A 6,902-nucleotide genomic window follows, 5' to 3' on the forward strand; every position below is an offset into this window, starting at 1 on the left:
GGTGACCCCAAACTTTTGAACGGTAGTGTATGGTATCGCCGTAATCGTACCAACCCACAGATTAAAGTAAAATGTCATTTATAGCCCAGGGTCAACGCTGTAAAACATAAAAAAAACTATATACATGGTATCACCGTAATCGTACGGACCCGCAGAATAAAGTAAAAATGTCATTTATAACGCATTATGAACGCCCTAAGAAATAAAGAATTGAAACGCCAAAATCTCTGTTTTTGGCCACCAAAGCTCTAAATAAAATGTAATAAAAAGTGATCAAAAAGTTACATGTACCAAAAAAGGTACCAATAAAAACTACAGCTCGTCCTGCCAAAAATAAGCCCTCACACCGCTCAATTGATGGAAAAATAAAAAAGTTATGGCGTTTGGAAGGCGTGGAGTGAAAAACTAAAATGGAAATGCAAAAAAGGATCGGTCCTGCAAAGGTTAATTAATTTCTATTAAAAAAATTAATTATTACCACAGGTGGGGTATTGTCATATTCGAGAGAGATTGCGTTACAAATTTAGGGCGACTTTTTCTCCTTTATCCCTTGTGAAAATGAAAAAATTCAACATTTTAGTGGACAAAAATGTTTATATTTATTTTCACGGCCTAATTCTACTAAATTCAGCATAAGACCTGTGTGGTATAAGTGCTTACTATACACCTAGAAAAATTCCTTGAGGGGTGTAGTTTCCCAAATGGGGTCACTTTTGGGGGGTTTCCACTGTTTTGGTCCCTCCGGGGCGTTGCAATCACGACATGGCACCGAAAACCAATCCAGCAAAATCTGCGCTCCAAAATCCAAATGGCGCTCCTTCCCTTCTGAGCGCTGCCGTGGATCCAAACAGCAGTTTATTACCACATATGGGGTATTTCCGTAATCGGGAGAAGATGCTTTAAAAATGTTGGGGTGCATTTTCTTCTTTATTCCTTGTAAATATTAGAAATTTCTATGTTATTTCAGAAAAAAAGATTAGAATAAAAAATAGATTTTCATTTTCACAGACTACAATAAATATAGCAAAATACCTGTGGGGTCAAAGTGCCAACTATACCCCTAGATAAATTCCTTGAGGGGTCTAGTTTCCAAAATGGGGTTACTTTTTGGGGGTTTCCACTGTTTTGGCACCACAAGGCCCCAAAATCCTGTAGGTGATCCTTTTCTTCTGAGGCCGGTGTTTCGGTCCATTAGGGCACTAGGGCCACATGTAGGATATTCCTTTAAACTGCAGGACCTGGACAATAAATATTGAGTTGTGTTTCTCTGGTAAAACCTTCTGTGTTACACAATTTTTTTTATTACAACTGAATTTCGGCAAAAAAAAGAAGTACAGTAAAAAATAGTGTAGTACCGTGTTAGCCAGAGACAATATGAAATGTTAAATACTTTTGTGTCAAAAAAGACAAAAGTATTGTAGGTATGATACCTTTATTGGCTAACCATGAAAGTTCTATATGCGGCTTTCAGAGCGCTCAGGCTCCTTCTTCAGGCAGTTTACAAATGAATGACTTAGAAAAAAGCACAACGTTTAGATGTTACACAAAGCCAATTAGTACATGAAGTGATATATCATTAAGATAAGCCGGGGCAATAAAACTGAGGTTATAGGGGTGATGACTTAGGAGTTAAGGCATCTGGAGTCAGTCTGATGGGGGACGTGACGTGTGTCCATGTAGTGGCTCATAAAAAAAAAGAAAAAAGAGAAATTTGTACATTTCCCCTCTACTTTGCTTTATTTCCTGTGAAACGCCTAAAGGGTTAAAATACTTTCTGAATGCTGTTTTGAATACTTTGAGGGGTGCAGTTTTTAAAATGGGGTGATTTATTGGGGGATTCTAATATGTAAGGCCCTCAAAACCACTTCAGAACTGAACTGACCCCTGTAAAAATAGCCTTTTGAAATTTTCTTGAAATTGGGAGAAATTCCTGCTAAAGTTCTAAGCCTCGTAACGTCCTAGAAAAATAAAAGGATGTTCAAAAAACGATGCAAAACATAAAGTAGACATATGGGAAATGTTAACTAGTGACTATTTTGTGTGGTATTACTAGATGTTTTACAAGCAGATACATTTAAATTTAGAAAAATGCAAATTTTTGCAAATTTTCTCTAAATTTTGGTGTTTTTCACAAATAAATATTGAATTTATCGACCACATTTTTCCACTATCATAAAGTACAATATGTCACGAGAAAACAAGCTCAGAATAGCTTGGATAGGTAAAAGCATTCCGGAGTTATTACCACATAAAGTGACATGTCAGATTTGAAAAATTTGGCTGTGCCACAAGGCCAAAACAGGCTGCGTCCTAAAGGGGTTAAGTCTTTCGGAATTTGCTCTATGTCTGTGTTGTTGTGTATCTTGATGACATCCTCATATGTTCACCTTATTTGACTACCCATCGAAGACACTAGGTCCTGTCTCGGCTTCGGGAAAATAATCTGTATGCCAAGCTGGAGAAGTGTATATTTGAAAGTCTTCTCTCCCTTTCCTGGGGGACATTGTTTCTGATCGGGGTCTTCTGATGGACCCAGAAATACCCTCTGCTATTCGTCCTCAAGGTCTCCATGCTATTCAGAGGTTCATTGGCTTTGCCAACCTCTATAGACAATTTATCACTGGCTTCTCCTCGCTCATTGCCCCAATCACAGCTCTGACTAGGAAAGGGGCAAACATAAATAGTTAGACTCCGGAAGCATCTTTTTGGAATTAAAATAAGCCTTTGCCTCTGCCTCGATTACCCTGACGTGTCAAGACAGTTCTTCTTGGAAGTTAACGCTTCTTGCTTGGGCGCTGTTGTTATGCTGTCCCAGAAGATCTCCAAGGGGAGATCTTTTACCTGTTGGTTTTTCTCCAAACTCTTCTCTCCTGCTGAAAATAACTACTCCATCGGAGATAGGAAGTTGCCTGCAATCAAGCTCGCCTTGGAGGAGTGGAGATATCTCCTTGAAGGAGCCTCACACCCTGTGATTATCTACCCTGATCACAAGAATTTGATGTATATACAGACTGCGCCGTTCTTCTATATTCGGGAGGTCAGATGCGCGCTCTTCTTCGCCCGGTTTGACTTCTTGTTACACTTTCTTGTTACCAGTTCTTTCATGTGTCTGATCGGGTAGAGGATGCACAACATATCATTGATCCCTCCTCATTATTTTGGGGGCACCAGTTCTACTAAAGGATATTACATCCGGCAAGACGTTTGTTCCTGTGTACATAACTATGATGCTAGGAGCCCGGCTCTCTGCACTGTGTGCGGTCCGGGAAATGTGGCCGACATGCGGTCTGACACATCAGGGGATTCTGTTTAAAGGCTATGTAAACCTATGAAAACTTATTTTTTAAATAAAAATGTCTATCAGTGTGTTTGGTGCAACTGCGCAATTACATTTTATTAGAAATAATTTTTGCTATTTGAGATACAGCTGCTTTATTTCCTGTATACAGAGCAGCTGCATGTAGTTCTGAGGCCTGAAACCGTCAGGTCAGCGGGACTGACGACTTCAGTGACAGCGGTCGGATCAAGCTGTTATCGATCACATCTTTATTTATATCTTAGATGTGATTGGTAAGGCCGAGTTCCCACGTAGCTAAATGCTGCGGAATTTCCGCAACGGAATTCTGTGAGGAAATTCCGCAGCATTTACAGTAGCAGCAAAGACTATGAGATTTTGTAAATCAAATGTCTACGCTGCGGAAAAAAAACGCAGGATAAACGTTAATAAATTGACCTCCGATGCGGAATTTAAATCATGTCCGGCCTCCTGGGATGACATTGCATCCCATGTGACCGCTGCATCCAATCACGGGCTGCAGCATCCCATGACCTGCAACGTCATCCAGGTAGGCCGGAGCGGACGTCAGAGAAGGGGGTAAGTATGAGCGCTTTTTTGCGTAGAGGAATTTCCATCCGAAAAACCGCACAACATTGTGGTGTGATTTTTAGGACGGAATGTCTTGCGGGTTCCAGGTCGGACACGCTGCGTGATTTTTATGCAGCGTATTCGACCCGTGGGAACCCGACCTAACAGCTCGATCCTGCGTGTCAGAGACACGCAGGACCCGCTGTCACTGAACCCGTCAGTCCTGCTGACCTGAAGGATACAGGTTTCAGCGCTAGATACAGCTGCTCTGTATACAGGATATAAAGCAGCTGTAGCTCAAAAAGTAAAAATTATTTTGAATCAAATGTAATTGCAAAGTTGCACAAAACACACTGATACACATCTTTATTTTAAAAAAAAGTTTTCAAAGGTGTAGCGGCTGTAGCCTTTAAATAATTTTTGTGGGGGAGGAGGGATTTGACTGTAAGGGTATGTTCACACGCTCCTCATTTTCAAACGTTTTTTAAGCCGCTCGCGTTTTTCGCTGCATTTTTTACGGCCGTTTTTGGAGCGGTTTTCAATCGAGTCTATGAAAAACGGCTCCAAAAACATCCCAAGAAGTGACCTGCACTTCTTTTTAGTGGTCGTTTTTTTACGCAGCTGTTTTGAAAAACGGCCCGTCGGAACAGAACGCCGTTTTTCCCATTAAAATCAATGGGCAGATGCTTGGAGGCGTTCTGATTCCGATTTTTCAACCATTTTCCGGCCATTTACGGCGCAGAAAAACGGCCGAAAATAAGCTGTGTGAACATACCCTAAATGCCATGTGTGTTGGAACTTATGTAACATATAGTCACAGGTTACGGTCATATTGCATTTTTGTTTTTTTTGCAGAGATATTCGCAAAATGACATGGTTATATCGACAAATGACATGGTTATATCGCCGGATCCTGCGCTTTGTAGATAAAATCGTCAAGTCTCGATACTTTCAGAGAGCCACGAAGAACGAGTAAATCTAGAGGAAGATAGAAGAGGTGTCCAACGCCCCCCTGCTGCTGACTGTGGAGCTGCAGGAGCTGGAGGGTAAGCTGACGGTGAACATCCCCCCACCACCTACTCACCGCATATGGTAACTGCTTCGATACGTTATAACAATCGTTATTCCAGAAGTCCGCAAGTCGCCTCCTCTGACAAGTTCTTAAAAATTCTATTCAATTGTTTCTTACTTATATCCTTTCCTGGGAAAGCTGGGGGGCAACCAATATGGCCGCCATTAAAAGTCCAGTATACACTGCCACTCAGCTTTCCCAGATTCCTGTTATGCCATCATTCACTGCTCCATGTTTTAGGTACAGCTTCCGGGCACCACCACGCGTGGAGATGACGGTTCGTCTGAAGCTGGGAGAGAGGGACGTGACATTTATACACGTGACGGAGTGGATCGAGAAGAAGCTACAAGATGAGTTCCAGGTACTTGTAATGCCCCAAAGGCATACCTCCCAACTTTTGAATTCGGAAAAGAGGGATATTTTAAGCCACGCCCCTAACCATGCCCAATATCCGGCATAAACACATCAAATCACGGCCAGATCCGTCTGCAAATAACGCGCGCACATTCTCACTGCGGATCTCTGGACTGTCTGGATATCACAGATATTATGGATCCCGTTATATCGTCTTTGTGTTATTTTTCCTACCTTGGGTATAACATTTGCTCATCACGGCGGCAGCAGCTGCAGGACAAACCAAAAGGCTGTGAACGATGAAAGTCAAGAGGGAGACCCTGTGGTGGATGACTTTTCAGCTGAGAGGTAGCAGAGTTACATGATGGGGATTTTTTTTTTCCAATTGTGTAACTCTGCTACCTGTCAATGGAAAAATCATCCACATGAGCTCCCTTGTAAATCGCTCCACACACAGCCCCCTGTAGATAGCTACACACATCCCCCCTGTAGATTACTCCACACACAGTCCCCTTGTAGATTACTCCACACACAGTCCCCCTGTACATAGCTCCGGACACAGCCCCCCTGTAGATTGCTCTACACACAGCCCCCCTGTAGATAGCTCCACATGCAGCCCCCCTGTAGATAGCGCCACACACAGCCCCCTGTAGATAGCTCCACACACAGCCCCCCTGTAGATAGCTCCACACACAGCCCCCCTGTAGATAGCTCCACACACATCCCCCATGTAGATAGCTCCACACACAGCCCCCCTATAGATAGCGCCACACACAGCCCCCCTGTACATAGCGCCAGACACAGTCTTCCTGTAGATAGCTCCACACACAGCCCCCCTGTAGATAGCTCCACACACAGCCTTCCTGTAGATAGCTCCACACAAGGCCCCCATGTAGATAGCGCCACACACAGCCCCCTGTACATAGCGCCAGACACAGTCTTCCTGTAGATAGCTCCACACACAGCCCCCCTGTAGATAGCTCCACACACATCCCCTAGTAGATAGCTCCACACAAGGCCCCCCTGTAGATAGCGCCACACACAGCCCCCTGTAGATAGCTCCACACACAGCCTTCCTGTAGATAGCTCCACACAAGGCCCCCCTGTAGATAGCGCCACACACAGCCCCCCTGTAGATAGCTCCACACACAGCCCCCTGTAGATAGCACCACACACAGTCGCCTGTAGATAGCGCCACACACAGCCCCCTGTAGATAGCGCCACACACAGCCCCCCTGTAGATAGCGCCACACACAGCCCCCCTTTTCTACATAGCACCACACAATCCCCTACCCCTAGTACATAGTGCCACACAACCCCCCTCCCCCTTGTACATAGTTCCGCACAACCCCCCTCCCCCATTGTACATAGTGCCACACAACCCCCTTATACTTTGTGCCACAATGCCGCCAGAGCGGAGAGCGGTAGAGGTAGCCGGCCCTACTGCTACCACTCTCTGCTCTGCTTTGATGTCACTCACCGTCAGAAGAAGGCAGGAGTCTTGCGGCGGCGTTCTCACTGGTGTCGATGTCGGCCCGGGAGTGGACCAGTCCAGTCACCTGACCTGTCACCTGACCGGTGAGGTCAGATGACAGGCGACTGGACTGGTCC

The sequence above is a fragment of the Rhinoderma darwinii genome, chromosome 3 (genome assembly GCF_050947455.1).
Source record: "Rhinoderma darwinii isolate aRhiDar2 chromosome 3, aRhiDar2.hap1, whole genome shotgun sequence".
Lineage (NCBI taxonomy): Eukaryota > Metazoa > Chordata > Amphibia > Anura > Rhinodermatidae > Rhinoderma > Rhinoderma darwinii.